General features: G+C 40.0%; 1 protein-coding gene across 2 annotated transcripts in view; it reads left to right on the top strand.

Moving 5' to 3' along the window:
- LOC111727580 (phosphatidylinositol 3,4,5-trisphosphate-dependent Rac exchanger 2 protein-like) overlaps positions 1 to 15,473 on the top strand; it is a 76,230-nt gene that overhangs the window by 37,283 nt on the left and 23,474 nt on the right. The window lies entirely within an intron of this gene.

Here is a 15,473-nt window from a genome sequence, read left to right on the forward strand (position 1 = left end):
CTTTGTTAAGCCACATTTCACGTGCTGGGACTTGTTTGCATTTTGGCTCCGTGAAATTAAAAGTAGGAACATTCAGAGGACCCATAGGTATTTGGAATAAGAGTTTGGATGCTTTCTCAGGGTAGTTCTTGTATATCAGTGACTGTCTTGTCCTAGAAATGAATATAATCCTACATTTATTTCACTGTGGCTCCCAGTCTGGTCACCCTTGCATTTATATTCACATATTTGTATTTTAGGTACAAAAATGCACATCCATCTTATTCACTGTAGGAGTTTGCTAAGGAGGAGCTGAATCAACTACTAGCCCAACAAATCTGCTTTTTGTTTCTTTTCTCACTGTACTTGATAGACATTCCACTATTCAGTGGTTCATCTCAGGTCCCTGTGACCCAAATGTTGTGAGCTAAGCAGTTGCTGCTTTGGAGTTGCAGCTGCTGTCCAACTCCAGCGGGATGACGGTTCCGGAGCTCACGTGCAGTGTGCCTTCCCTGCAAATGCAAGGGGGAAGCTCGGGGGTCCTACTCATGCGAGTGTGTACGTCTGGGCGGCCACTCAGGGGTATGAGGTCACACGGCGGCCTCAGTCTCCTCAGACTGTCATCAGACCCCAAATTGTAAGGGGGAGTCCCCTAGCGAAGTCCCTCTTCACGATCCCAAGCTCCTCTTCTGCCACCTCTCTGTCGTCACGAGGAAGGGAAGCCACGTGGATGGGACGAGCAAGGCAGGGTTTTAGTTCTCATTTTAACCTGTCTTCTGTCACCAGACACAGTCTCTCATTAGTATTATGCCGGTTAGATTTTGAGGGTGGTGTTCACTTTATTAAAATTTACTTGGCATTGAATCCATGCCAAGAATTGTTCTTGGCGTTATTGGCTGTGTAATGCTGTAAAAAATTCAGTTTGGAGACACAAAGCATGAAGAGCAATGACAAAACAATTAACAAAAATAATAGCAATAACCTAACCTAATGGGAAAAATTAACACACAAGGAAAACTAAGGTACAGAAAAGAACATGACCTGGGAGTGTTCCAGCTGCAGAATAAGATTCAGAGGGCAAAATAAATCCCCACGGTGGTTAGGTCTGGGAACTTTCCATAGAAATGGTGATGTTTGAGTTGGGTTTTGATGGATTAGGTGTTATAGAAGGAGAAAGGGAAGAGGGGCCATTCAAGGCAGCACCCTGTCATCTGAGAAATTGCATTTCAGCAGAACTTGATATGGCCAAGTTCTAGTAGCAAGTCCTACACAGCACGATCTTACTCATGAAACAGGGTGGTGAGACTATTTCCCTGAAAGGAACATTAAATTTTTGTGGTTGATAAAATCTGCAGAATTTTTTTCCTTTAATTGCTATGTACTTTGAACTCTCTTATAAGCTTATTACGACCTTAATTGAAAATATCATCTGCAGCTGAACGAATCAAATATTTAATTTTTTCTCTGTTTGCTGGCAGTGATGTGTTCCTTCTGATAAACTCATGTTCACTTAGTCTATTCCCATTTGTTTATTCATTCATTATTCATTCATTCAATAAGTGTGCATTTCAGCACCAATTATGTACCAGCCCTGTTCTAGGTGCTGGGGATACATTTAAAAAATAAGTAAGTCCCTCCTTTAATATAGAGTGCATGACGTTAGGGAGAAGTGGTTGATAAAGTAAACCAGTGTATGATGTGGCAGGTGAAATAGATGTAAAGAAGAACAGAAGTCAGGGGAGTCCAAGGTGACAGGACAGGAGAAAGGGGCACACCTACCAATGGGAGGATTTTATCAGAGACTGTCTGAAATGAAGGAGTGTCACAGATGTCTCAGAGCATCTGGACCGTGGGGACCAGGCACATCTGGACCGTGGGGACCAGGCACACCTGTCCTCAGGTGGGAGCATGCCTAATGTGTTCAGGGAACAGCAAGGTCATCGGGCTTCAACACAATGTCACCACCTGGAGGATCTGTGCTTTTATCTTACCCTGAGAAAAAAACAGTTATCAGAGTTCTGGATACACTGGATCAACCAAGGGGATACTTTAGACTTTGAAACTATAAACATACACACAATTCCATATTAATTTGCTGAAAGTTAATGCAGTTACATCGACCGTGTAGTCCTAGACCATGACTAAGTTGTCCAAATTATTTCCTCAGATGTTCCATCGGCAATTTGAGAATTTCACGAGTGTTGTACAACAAAGACATTGATGTTCCACAGCTATCTTATTATTGCTGTTCTCACCGACTGGTGTGTTAGAATCATAGGGAACACTGAAATTTCAAAACACATTGGCTTTCTTCATGACTATGATTCAAAGTAAACAAAGCTCTAGTTAATTCACTTCAGGAGACATTTACCAAAGTGTTAGGCAGCCAATGTCTCATGACAGGGGCTGAATTTAAGGTTAAAACTATTTGAAATTTTTGTAGTTCTATTTTTCTGTTATGAAGAATAAAATGGGGAATTTAACATAATCTTGAATTTTTCAGTGAAGGCAATGCTTAGATTTTTTTCATGATGATGAAATGTGTGCTAATTTATACTAGAATCCAAAATCCCCCAGAAGGCTGTTCCTAAAATAATCCTTTAGTAATTCTAATTCAGACAGCTAGAGGAACCCAAGCAGATCCACACCTGCATGAAACGTTCAACAGGGAGGTTTACCCTCAAGTTCTGACAGAGGGGAGAAATTTACAGTGTGAAGGAGGATAAATATTATCCAAGCTATTTTTATCATTTAGTTTTAAAGTCAAGATGAAAAACAGTCAACAATAAGGTATCCATGTTAGATAGCCTTTTCTGATTTCATTGGGCAAGAAGAGGAACTAAGTTTGTTTTTTTTTTTTTTAACTGTTGAATTGTATTTATGTTGGATACCAAAGGGGAAAATGTGGGGGATTTTTGGAATGAAAAGGTAGATTTAATTAGCATTAATGTCTAGGTGTTTTAATGCCAACCTGAATTAGATGGCAGAGCTGGATACAACAGTGAATATGAGATTAGTAGGAATAGAATTCTGGGTGAATTACTGAAATCTTCTCAGAGCATTTAGCCTGGCTTGTTTTTATTAGATTATCTTTCCTAGTGTAATCTGTTGTGTGCAATCCAAGTCTATTGATGAGCCTTCCTGTCTGTACGCTCTCAAGCCATTCACTTCTGTTTACTGGCTTCCCTGCTGGGTTGCGTAGTGGAAGAGGAATAGGATAGTCTCTTTTTAAGATCAGGATTTTGCCTTTTAATTAATATAATCATGATTAAAAAGGAGTTTAATAAATGGGAAATTTTCTATCCTGACGTAACTCTTTTCTCATTTTTATTTCATATCATCTCTCATAACACCTATCAAACAACAGACATTTGAAAATAGCTTCATTAGTTAGTATATATTTGTGGGTCACTATGAAAGTTTTGAGACTGGCTGTGTTATGGTCCATTATTTCATTTCCAAGAAACACAGTTGACTGCGTCCTTTCTGACCGACCCCTGCAACTTTCAACTGGCTCAGCTTACCGGTGTTGCTGGGAGGGCTTCATTTGTTTCCATCAGTGTAGATTTTACATTTCTTGATTTTTGTGTATCTCAAAACCCATGTCGTATTTTAATTAACATCCATGCTACTGGATGCAAGAAAATACCCGAGACTGGGTAATTTATAAAATGCAGAAATTTATTTCCACACAAGTTTGGAGGCTGGGAAGTTCAAACTCATAGTGTGGGCACATTTAGTACCTGATGAGGGTCCTGGTCTGTGCTTTCAAGGTGAAGCCTCGAACTCTGTGTCCTCACATGGCAGAAGAGCAAAAAGGAGAGAAGCAGCTGCCTTGAATCTCTGTCACCAGGAGACAACTCATCCACAAGGGCTCCCCTCTCATGACTCTACATCCCCTAAAGGCTTTATATGAACACACTGGAGATTACGTTTCAACGTATGTGTTTGGGAGTATAGCATATACTTTAATAATCTGCCTATGCTCATAGCAAACGTGCACATAGACTTCCTCATCGTAATGGTTTTGCTGCATCATGTTCCGTCAGTTGGTATAATCTGCCTATGCTCATAGTTTAATAATCTCGTTTAATCATCTGCCTGTGCTTATAGCAAACGTGCACATAGACTTCCTCATCGTAATGTTTCTGCTGCATCATGTTCCATCAGTTGGTTTGCCACAAGCTACTAGACCATTTGCTTAGTGATTTCTCTTGTTTCTCCAGTGCTCCTAATACCTGCAGAATGGCATCTTTCTATATGTCACTGTTGAAATTTCAGTCTTATTTTCCATTAGCCTAAAAGAAAACAAATCAGACAAAAAAATACCATTGAGGTCGAATTACTGTGTCCAAGGGTTTAAACCTTTCTGATTAATGTATTTTTTACTATATTTTAACCCAAAAGGATTGTCCTCATGTACAGTACAACCCGCAGGGTGGGTATCATGTGCCACCTTCTCCTTTATCACATATCAGAGCTCATATCACGTTGGAGTCTGTTTATACACTGTGCTTCTTCACTACACTTCCATTTCAGTTGTACGTCAATTTATATACTTCTTTGATGAAATAAAAGTATTTGATATCTTCTGAATTTCCTTTCCTACAAAGAGTCATGTGGTTTATATCGTACATATACCTGCTTTATAGGCAAAGTTATTTTTTGCCAAATTGAACCTTTTTAAGGTATTGCATCACCGCTGTGGCTTTTCTAGTTCTCTCTTGTACCCATGCCAGTTGTCTGTTACAAGCAATCAAAAAGCTTGCCGCAAGGATTTCTAAATTTCCTTTTATTTCTTCCTGCGGCGTCCTTCCATTCGATGCTGTGTTTTAATTTGTTTGGCTTCTTTATTCCTACCCTGCTTGATAGCCAACTGTTTTTATTTAACCAGTATAAATCAGGATACTGCAAACGTGATAAAACCCAGAGCATCATCTTACTGAGTCCCTCAGCTGTGGGAACAAGTGGGTGGAAATTTTCAGAAGGAGCCTGAAAGGACAAAGGATGTGTTAAAGAAATTTCTGGTGAGGGCGAGAAATATGGAATCACAGTTTTCCCCTCTAAAGACTTGTTCCAGAGAGTTTCTGTCCTAATACTCCCTTCACTCAGTATTTTATTTTATTTTTATTTTTCAGATCTTTGACCTTAACTTTGATTTTTTTTTTTTTTTATTGTTTGGGATTCACTAAGGGTACAAAGAATTAGGTTACACTAGTTTCATTTGTTAAGTAAAGTCCCTCTTATAATTGTGTCCCACCCCGAGAGGTGTGCTATATACCATGACCCCCATCCGTCTCCTTCCTCCCCCTCCCTGCTCCCTCCTTCCCCCCTATCTACTGCCTCCATATTAGAATTAAGTATATTGGATTCTTGCTTCTCCATTCTTGTGATGCTTCTGTCACCACCAATAAAAAATTCTTTTAAAATACTGAGTGAGTAAATTCACTCCTGGCCTGGCAGTGTGGAAAGGTAGGTGATTTGAGTGCAGGCCCCATGCTCTGACTAACATGTGAGGTGTTTTAACCAGATGGGTATCTGTACGTGTGAGTTACCTTTCATCTTCATACTTGTTGTGAGGGTGAATTTCTTCCAGGAAAGGAGGCCCTGGACTTTCAGCCAACTACCTCGTGTGTCATTGTCCCCTGGGATTTGTTAATGGCACCAGTCAGGAGGACCTCAGTGCATCACAGGGTCACCTGGTTCCAGTTGGCATTACGTCTGTCCTGATGGAGACCCCTCACTCACATTTGAGAGGACAACAGTCTGTGTCAGGCCTGTCACCATTGTTAAAACATGCGATAGTGGTAAACATCCAGCTGCTGTCTGTGTAATCCAGTGTTAGGTCTTTTTAATACATAGTAGAAATTAGCTTTAACATATATAAACTTTATGTATATGTTTTTATAGACATATACGTGCATACACAGAGAGTACCAAAAAATGTATACATACTTTAAGATAGGAAAAAATGGTATTAAAATTATAATACTCAATATATACCAATGACATTTGTTATCTTGTATATTATATATCTTGTAATTATAAAAGTCAAATTTATCTTGAGTATTAGTTTTAATACACTGTCATAAAATATGTATATATTTTTGGCACCCTCTCTTTGTTGGGGTCTTGTCCCAAGAGCAGGGTCCATTAAGACCTGTAGAACTAATGACAACTGACTGAAGAAATATAGAGTTAGAAATGATGGCAAAAAAGAGACATGAGACATAGAGTAGAATTAAAGGTGGGAGCTCAGAGCTCCATTGCCTGTTTATGGCCCAGAGTGTTTGCTCCACTCTGCTTTTACTGAGGTCTATTTGCCCAGAGGGTAAGAGGAGGAAGGGAACAAAGATGCCAGCAGTTTCTCTGAGTGAGCATATCAGCTCCTATTGATATTATTTAAGGGTTTGACTAGCCTTGAGAAATCTGAAATCTGAGTCTTGTATTGCGAGAGCCTCCCCCTTGAGATCACACACACAGATTTCTAAGGAGGTGTTAAACTCCACTAGTTCCCTGTGGAGTAAAACACCACTGGTGTTAATCTCCTCTGAGGAATTGGTAGAGGGAGGAATTTTCCTCCTTTCACCACCTCAGAGGATCTTCCTCTGCGATAAGGGATATAAGCTCTTCAGCCCATATCTCAGGGCTCGAGCTACTCCCTTGATCTCTGCCCCAGGCAAATGCAAATCTCTGCTGTGGGTATCTGCTTTGCCTGTTTACTAGGCAGAAAATGACCCAGTTGATGTATCTTTCTAAGTCTTTGCCATAGCCTCTTCTATGACCATTTTTCCTGAGTGTGCTCACAGACCCAGCAGGGGTTGTTTGTAAGCTGTATCCCCAACAGGCTAGAATTTCAGAAAAGGCAGGAAGACTTTTCCTTGTTCTGACTGACTCAGCCTCCTTTTTAATTTTCCTCCTTTTCTGGGGGTGCTTTCCCTTGCCAAGAATGGGATCTTCAGTCCCCAATCTCCCTACATCTCCTCTTTCTTTCTTTTTTTTTCTTTATACTTTTCTTTTCTTTTCTTTTCTTTCTTTCTTTTTTTTTTTGAGACAGAGTCTCACTCTGTCAGCCTGGGTACAAGGCCTTGGCATCATCATAGTTCGCAGCAACTTTAAACTCTTAGACTCTAGCAATTCTTTTGCCTCAACTTCCCAAGTAGCTGAGAGTGCAGGCACCTGTCACCATGCCTGGCTTATTTTTCTATTTTTAGTAGAGATGGGGTATTGCTCTTGCTCAGGCTGGTCTTAAACCCTTGAGCTCAAGCACTCTACCCTTCTTGGCCTCCCAGAGGGCTAGGATTACAGGGGTGAGCCACCACCCCCGGCCTCTCCTATTTCTCTCTCTCTGTCTGTCTGTTTTTCTCTTACCTTTTAGTTCTTAAACCTTTTTTGGGTTTTTTTGCAGTTTTTGGCCAGGGCGAGGTTTGAACCCACCACCTCCAGTATATGGGGCTGGCGCCTACGCCTTGAGCCACAGGCACCACCCTGTTCTTAAAACTTTTTTATATTTGTAGCCTTTTGGATCTAAAAACTTTGTATGTATAATATATAATTTACATATGTAAATACATATGTGACTAAATTAAAGGTTTTTTCACTTTAATTTAGTGACTAAATTAAAAGGTTTTTTTCCAAAATTCACTTATCCATTGATTATTCGGCAGATGAGTTACATTCAACTCTATTGCAAAGGCAGTTGAATTTCCAGGGGCCATCCCCTTCCTGTAACCAACAGAGACTGTTACAGCCATCGTGTAACAATAGTGCGGGACTACAGAAGGGAAAAGAAGTGAAATTTATGAGTTGAAATGTAAAAATGATTAAAAAGAAATTTGTAGTACTAATATAATTAATGGAACATTTTAATTTAAAATCAAGATGAATAGTGGAACGACTCTCAGTTCATAAAAGCAATTAAAAAATCTTACTCAGGTAACTAGTGCTTGATACTTGTAAGAACCAATCTTTTTGAACTTTTAAAGGACTCTTTCTTAGTAATATTTTGTTCTGTCATTACCATGACATCAAAGGACAAATTGACAAATAGGCCCAGATTGGGTAACGCAGGATCTTGTAAAAGTAGAGCACTCAAGGTAACCTGACTTAGGTAATCAGAGTCCCCACGGGGCAGATGCTGAAGCTGCATCTTTTCTCTCCTGTGCAATGGAGACATATTGAGTAAAAGGAATAGGTTGACTCTGGGGACTTCTATATATAGATTCGATTCTATGTATGGGATAGAAAGAAAAAATACCTCAATAAGCCATTCAGGGTCTCCATTGTATTCATTTAGTTCTTGTGCAAACAAGTTTTGAGAAACCCAGTAAGAATAGAGGAGACCCTTGGGTTTTAAATCACAAGAAAAATGGCTAAGTAAAACAAAAGAAAAATTTCCACTGGCTCATGATCCAAGGACTTTGTACATTAAGAAGTTGTTCTAAAATTACGCTTTAATCTATAAAAGGAGGAAAATAATATATGGTCATAATGAGGCTCCGGGAAAAAGAAAATATATCAAAATCTATCCGACTCGTGATAGACTGAACGCTGTCTTTTCCTTTCATATATTCCCCTTGATTAGAAGTAAATCCAGAGCTTCCTTCCCCCTTTCTGTCTTTGGGATGCTGTGCCATTCTCTCACTCCTCTGCTCTCCCCCTTTCCCTGCCTCTCACCCCAGTCCCCTGCTGTCTTCTCTTTCATCTCTTCCCCTCACTATTTCCCTTCTCTCTAATATAAAATACACTTATACTTGTATATTCTTTATTTTTTCAGACAGAGCCTCAAGCTGTTGCCCTTGGTAGAATGCTGTGGCATCACAGCTCAGCAACCTCCAACTCCTGGGCTCAAGTGATTCTCCTGCCTCCGCCTCCCAAGTAGCTGGGACTATAAGCGCCCACCACAACGCCTGGCTGTTTTTTGGTGCAGCCGTCATTGTTTGGCAGGCCTGGGCTGGATTCGAGCCTGCCAGCTCAGATATATGTGGCTGGCGCCTTAGCTGCTTGAGCCACAAGCACCAAGCCTATACTTTTATATTCTAAAAAAAAAAAAAAAGTACTAGCACTCTGGGAGGACAAGGTGGTGGATTGCTTGAGCTTAGGGGTTCAAGACCAGCCTGAGCAAGAGCAAGACCCTGTCTGTACTAAAAATTAAAAAAACTAGCCTGGCGTTGTGGTGGACACCTGTAGTCCCAGCTACTCAGGAGGCTGAGGCAAACAGATTGCTCGAAGCATAGAGTTTGAGGTTGCTGTGAGCTATGACACCACCACACTCTACCCCTGGTGACAGGATAAGACTCTGTCTCAAAAAAAGTAATTAAATTGAAAATTAATAAGAAAGAAATAAATCCAGGAATTTAAATTTTACTAAATTATAAAATAGGCAAATAGACATTAGAATTTATTCCAATTTAGGCAACCAGATGAATAAGTACACTGTTAGGTTAAATTACAGTAAGAAATCAGATGTTTCAAATGTGATAGAAGTTTCATTCTCTTACCTTTTTCCATTACCTTTTATAAAAGTTCTTAACCCTAAAAAGCTTGTCGCATATGCACGTGATATCAGTGTCTTCTAACCTAGATGGGTTTTTTTGGGGGGGGGGGACTTAATTGATATGAATCTTGATCAGCTAGGATAGTAAGTAGTTTTATTTTAAAATGTCCATTTTCTTAAAATTAGATGTACTGGGAACAAAAATCAATGGAACAGTTATTTTATGAGAGAGTGACATCTTATTACAGTATCAAGTGATGCTGGCCATACAGACCTCAAAGTCAGTACACAAAAGGGTTTACGTGGGATTACTTTTCATAATTAAAATAGGAAAAGTAGGTAAGATGATATGTTAAACATATGACTACGTAATTATTAGTTGTAGTTGATCTGTATTTTCCAAACCCAAATGTATATTACTAAAATTTAAGCATTCATATCACTAAATTTTATTTGTAGCTATTTAACAGTGATATATATAGAATCTGCTTTGTCAGTGATAATCTAGAATCTGCTTTAAGAACTATTAAACAGGGCATAGTTCTTCCATAATTATTTTAAATAAATTGAATTTAAATTGCCTTTCTTAAGTCTCTGAAGTTACATCAAAAGGAAAATAAAATTCCAGAATCTGGGATCTATTCCTGAGAGCGTTAAGGGTAGGGATTTTATCACTACTCTAATCATTGATATAAGCCAAATCTTCCATCTTCCAAATGAAGGGAAGAAATGTGTGTATCACACCATTATGAATATTTCTCTTTTCTGCCAGTTTTTGTATGTGAACCTGGAGCAGAACAGGCAGTGGAGGAGGGTGAAGGGAGCAGGCAGCACTTTCTGCTTTGTGATGCCAATTTTAGATTGGCAACAAGTCATCTGTGTGCTCTGAAGAAATACAGATGAGCCAGATTTCACCCCCAGGGAGGAAGGTAACACCTGCTATAGGTTTAAAAGCACCAGTAGCATTCACCAGGCTGTAGGGGTGGAGAATGGCGGTTCAGGGCAAAGGAATAGTATGAAAAGACAGAAGGAAGGTGACAGGTAGCTGTGCAGGTGCAGGTCCCGGGACACGAGGCTCTGTCCACTGGGTGAAGGACTGAGAGTGTCTCCTGGCGGTCTGGAGAGAGCCAATCAGAGAAGCCAGGACTGGAGAGGTGGTGTTAAGGAGAAACTTCCCAGGTAGCTGGGATAGGTACCCAACCTATTCCATCAAATCCCAAAAAGCAAACAGAAATGAAATAAATCAGTGAGCAAACAGAAATGAAATAAATCAGTGAGCAAATCCAGGCTGAAGAATCGAAATGTGGAGGTGCAGATTCAAACCCAGAGGCTGTGGTATTTGAGGCCCTAACAGCTGTGCCCTATTCATACCCATTCTCACCATGGCAAATACCCTCCTGAGTACCTATGTGCTCGCTGGACCCGAGCCCAAAAGGGCTGTGACTGCCTCTGAGCTCGCCTCCTCGGTGGAACTGTGTGTACGGCAAACACCCTTCAATGTGCTTGAATAGAAAGTAATGAGGAATGAGGAGGGTTTTTGCCTGGCAGATGATTTTTAAGCCTAGGTTTAAAGGTAAATGCTGAGAGTTTTCCGAGAGTGTATTGAGAGTGGTAATAGAAAGTCCCATTATCTTTAATGAGAATTTCATGGCTAATTCCCTGTGCAGAGCTGAAAATGTGCCCCTTCAACTCAATTGCTTTTTTGCCTTAAGATAGATGGAGTGAGGGGAATATTTAATTCAACTCTTTCTGCCTCTAGGATCACATCCCACCCCAGCTGTCGCCCGTGCCGTCTGCAGTCTGTTCAGTGTCCACAGGGCCCCTCTCTCCTGCCTTCTCTTTGCCTTCTTGTTACGTACCGATAGCCTCTTCTCTTACGGCTCTCGGAGCATGAAACGGGGGAACTCAGTGCTGTCACAGGAGGATGTCATCAGGACTGCCTGACAATCGTCAAATAATTAATGTTGAAAGTATCAATCAGTATCCAGAAGTTACTTCTATAAATTATGCTGAGAGCTCACCTGCGTGATTCCTGGCTTTGGGGCTGCAGCTATTAGTAAGCTGTCATTCAAATTTTCCTAAAGGGAAGAGTATTGATATTTAATAATTTATTATGCATATGTGTGTGAATGTGTGTGTGTAGAGGAGGAGAGGATTCGTTGTTGAAACAACCACTCTGTTCACCCTTTTTTTCATATAGAAGTATTTATGTGTTTAGTTTAAAGAAAAAAATAGTGCTTCTCTATTACAGGGGAACAGGAACACAAAGGTTGGGTTATTCAAATTCCCAGTGACCTGTGGCAATTTTCTCAAACCTCTCATTTGTCACCAAGGCATTGCCACGAGTGAACCAAGTGGCCTTTCCATATTAGTTTTGTGGAGACTCTGCCTGTGGAGAGTCACAGCAGCCGTGTGGGGACTGATCAGTATTTAACATACTGCACGAGCCCTCGGGGGTCCACGTCCTCCTCCGTGTAAGGTAATAAAGGGGAGCAGAGAGAATAGAAGCATGGGACATTAAAGAATTAGTCTCTTCAGTCAGGGGCTTCGTTGGAGGTGTCGATAGATTTTTCACAGTGCTGCTCTGTCCTTAGTAGTTAAAAGTCATTAGAAGCCATAATGAATGTGATCATTACAGGAATGAACACACTTAACGCAAAACAGTGCAGTTTATGTAGAAAAGTGCAATCTGTAGTCAAGAAGGCATACATTCTCCATTCTGTTCATTTTTACTGCTTGATCACTTTACAATCAATAGACCTACTTAGCATGCTTCAAATCTATTTGCTTTTAATCACAAACTCATTTTCGTATGATGGAGTCTCTATTCACAGGGAAGTAATTTGGGCTGCCTGAATCCATCTCTATCAAAACAAGGCATTGAAAATACAAATGCTGGGGCCAAGATTGTGCCTGTTGAATTATGGATATAGGGAGCTAGAATTCTCTGAGTGTATTAATCCATGTGATTTGAATTTGGTAGCATGGAAAGAGCCCTGGATTTTGAATCAGAAAATGGATTTTGAATCCTATTATTTACATGTTGTATAAGGAACTACATGATCATATCACCTGGTCTCGGAGATTTATCAGTGAAATGGGAATAATAATAGTTTCTTTCTCACAAAGGTGGTGTGAGAACTAAATGAACAATGTATGTGATAAAGTATCCAGGACAGCAGCTGACCCCGGTCTTTTTGGCACCAGGGACTGATTTCACAGAAGACAGTAGGATATATGTGTATGGGAGTGGAGGGTGGGGTGGGGAATGGTATTAGATTTGCATTAAGAGCATAGAACCTAGATCCCTCGCATGTGGGGTTTCCGGCAGGGTTTGTGCTCTTGTGAGAATCTAATGCTCCCCCTGAAGTGACAGAAGGCAGAGCTCAGGCCATGATGTGAGTGATGGGGAGCGGCTGTAAATACAGATGAAGCTTTGCTCGCTTACCCACTACTCACCTGTGGTACAGTCCATTCCTAAGGGTTGCCAAGGACCAGCACCAGTCCAGAACCTGGGGACCAAGGACCACAGCAATATAAGCTGGGCTTTCCTGAGCACTCAGACCATGAGCAATCAGACTGTTCCATCTAAATCTGTGTTTCTGGTAGTGGATCCATTCTCTCTGAAGTTAGACACGTGAAACACATCTGTTTAAAATGACTACTAGATCATACCTATTAAAGTAGGGGAAACCTTGCAAGATACTATTGAAAACCACAGTCAGGGATCACTTTCATAGGACAAAGGAGAGAAGTATGAAAAATACAAGAGTTGACTCTCCTGATCTACAAGAAATAAATTAGGCAAAACATCGGGCACTATTAGAGCTAATTTTTTTTTTTTAATCTTCCTTTGCTAACTTGGAGAAAGTCATTTCAGAAGTTACCCTTGAATTCAAGAATAGAAAGTTTTCTGATGTTAAAAAACAAGAATATGTGTTAGAATAAAGACAGATATTTAGGATTTAAAACGGATCAGGTGCTAGCATTAGTTTATTCATTCATTCATTGAAAGAGGGGGGAAACTATGGTGCACCGCTGTGCACCAACCACTGTACTGCACCAACCATACCAGGTCCCTGCACTCAGTGAACACGGAAGTCACTCTGGAAAGCCAGGCAGCCACACTACATAGCAGTTATTCTCAATAATGGAAAGAGGGGAGAGATAGTCAAAGCACTGGGTTTGTAAGTGAAGTGACTCAAAGGATAGGATGCATGTTTTTCAAACTACCATAGAGAAGAAGAATAAATCACTTGTCATTTTGACAATTCTATCAGGGTTTCAAAAATATTCTTCTGACACAAGAAAATATTAGTAAATAGTAAGTGGATAATTTGGATGGTACAATTAATAATAGGATTAATGTAAGATTGATTAATCAATTTGTTATAAAACGTATTTTCTAAGTATTATCAGGGTTCATACAAAGTCATTAACCAGTAGTCATGGTAGGAACGATGGTTAAATCCAGAGAAAGAGTAACGCAAGGCGTTGGTTATGAGAGAAGAATCATACCCATCATACAAAGTCATTAACCAGTAGTCATGGTAGTAACGATGGTTAAATCCAGAGAAAGAGTAACGCAAGGCGTTGGTTATGAGAGAAGAATCATAAGGGAATCTCTCATTGCTTTTGCTAATATTGATTGTACATTTATCATGTACATTTATCATTTCACTAAGTGTATTTAATGAATGAACACTTCTTGATCAAATAGGTGGAAAATGTAGGATATAAAGAAATAAATCTTGTCTTGTACAAGCATACATATATTACCATTGGCACACATGAGGAATTGAGCTAAGTTTTTCAGTGAGTACGTATTGAATTCTTACTGAGTCCTGGGATGTATGCTAGCATCTAGAAAGGGTATGACTGATACAGACACCAGTCCAGTCTATTGGTGACGGTGGTGATAGTAAGATTCCTAAAATTACTAACACTGTTGAGAATAAACTACGTGCAATTAGCCTGTACTAAGTTCTAGCCATGAATTATTTCATGTAATCCTGGGAAAGTCTAATATGGATACTATTATTGGAGAAACTCCATTTGCAGTGGAGGAAACTGCAGGGTTTAAGAAACTTAAGTAACTTACCCAATGTCACATAGTTATTAGAAAAGCCAGGTTCCAATTCTGAGAACTATGAGAGTTGGTGATTTCTGACAGCCGTAAACCACTGTTGAAGCATGGCATATGAGTGGGGACAACCAGGCTCCATGTTGCGAAGACCTTGTGTTTCCTATTTAGAAATGGGAAGCCATTCAAAAGTCTGCATTTTAAAAAGATTATCCTTGCTATGAAGGAAGACCAATGGGAAGAGACCAGACAGGAAAGGTCAGAGTGAGGCTGGGCCAATCTAGGCAAGAGATGATAATAGCAGTGTGGGTAAAGAGGAGAGATTGTCTAGACAGAGTATAAACTATGCATTTAATAAGCATGAACTGTACTTCAGTAGATACATTAGCACACTGAACCGCACACGTACATTAATCTTGTGTGTGGAGGAGCTTGATTTGATAACGTGGAGGTTTACAAAATAGCCTCACTTGGGAGAGTGAGTAATCATAAATCACTAAACAAAGATTCTCAGCAAGCAATAATTTTAATCCTAGGCGCACCTTCTGGGGAGGTTTTGCAAAACTGGGAAGACTGAGGACACTAGAAGAATCGTACAGTAAACCTTTCAGAAGTTAAAGTATTTCTGGGGCTCATTCAACTTCTTTCCCATCAGGGTCAGTGACTCTCTGACACATGTTTCATATAAATGTGTGTTTTTTGTATAGCTGAATAAAAATGGGAGCACAGAAAACACACAGGAAGAGGCAAAAGCATTTAGAAACTGAGCAGAATCATTTACACTTTTCCAACGTGCAGAACTGTACAAAGATTGTTGAAACTAGTCTGCTCAGGACTTCAGGACAGAAGTCCTGGAACTAACCCAAAGTCCTTTGAACTAACCTGAGTTCAAAGATTGTTGAAACTAGCCTGCTC

The sequence above is a fragment of the Otolemur garnettii genome, unplaced genomic scaffold (genome assembly GCF_000181295.1).
Source record: "Otolemur garnettii isolate 467f Iridium unplaced genomic scaffold, OtoGar3 scaffold00113, whole genome shotgun sequence".
Lineage (NCBI taxonomy): Eukaryota > Metazoa > Chordata > Mammalia > Primates > Galagidae > Otolemur > Otolemur garnettii.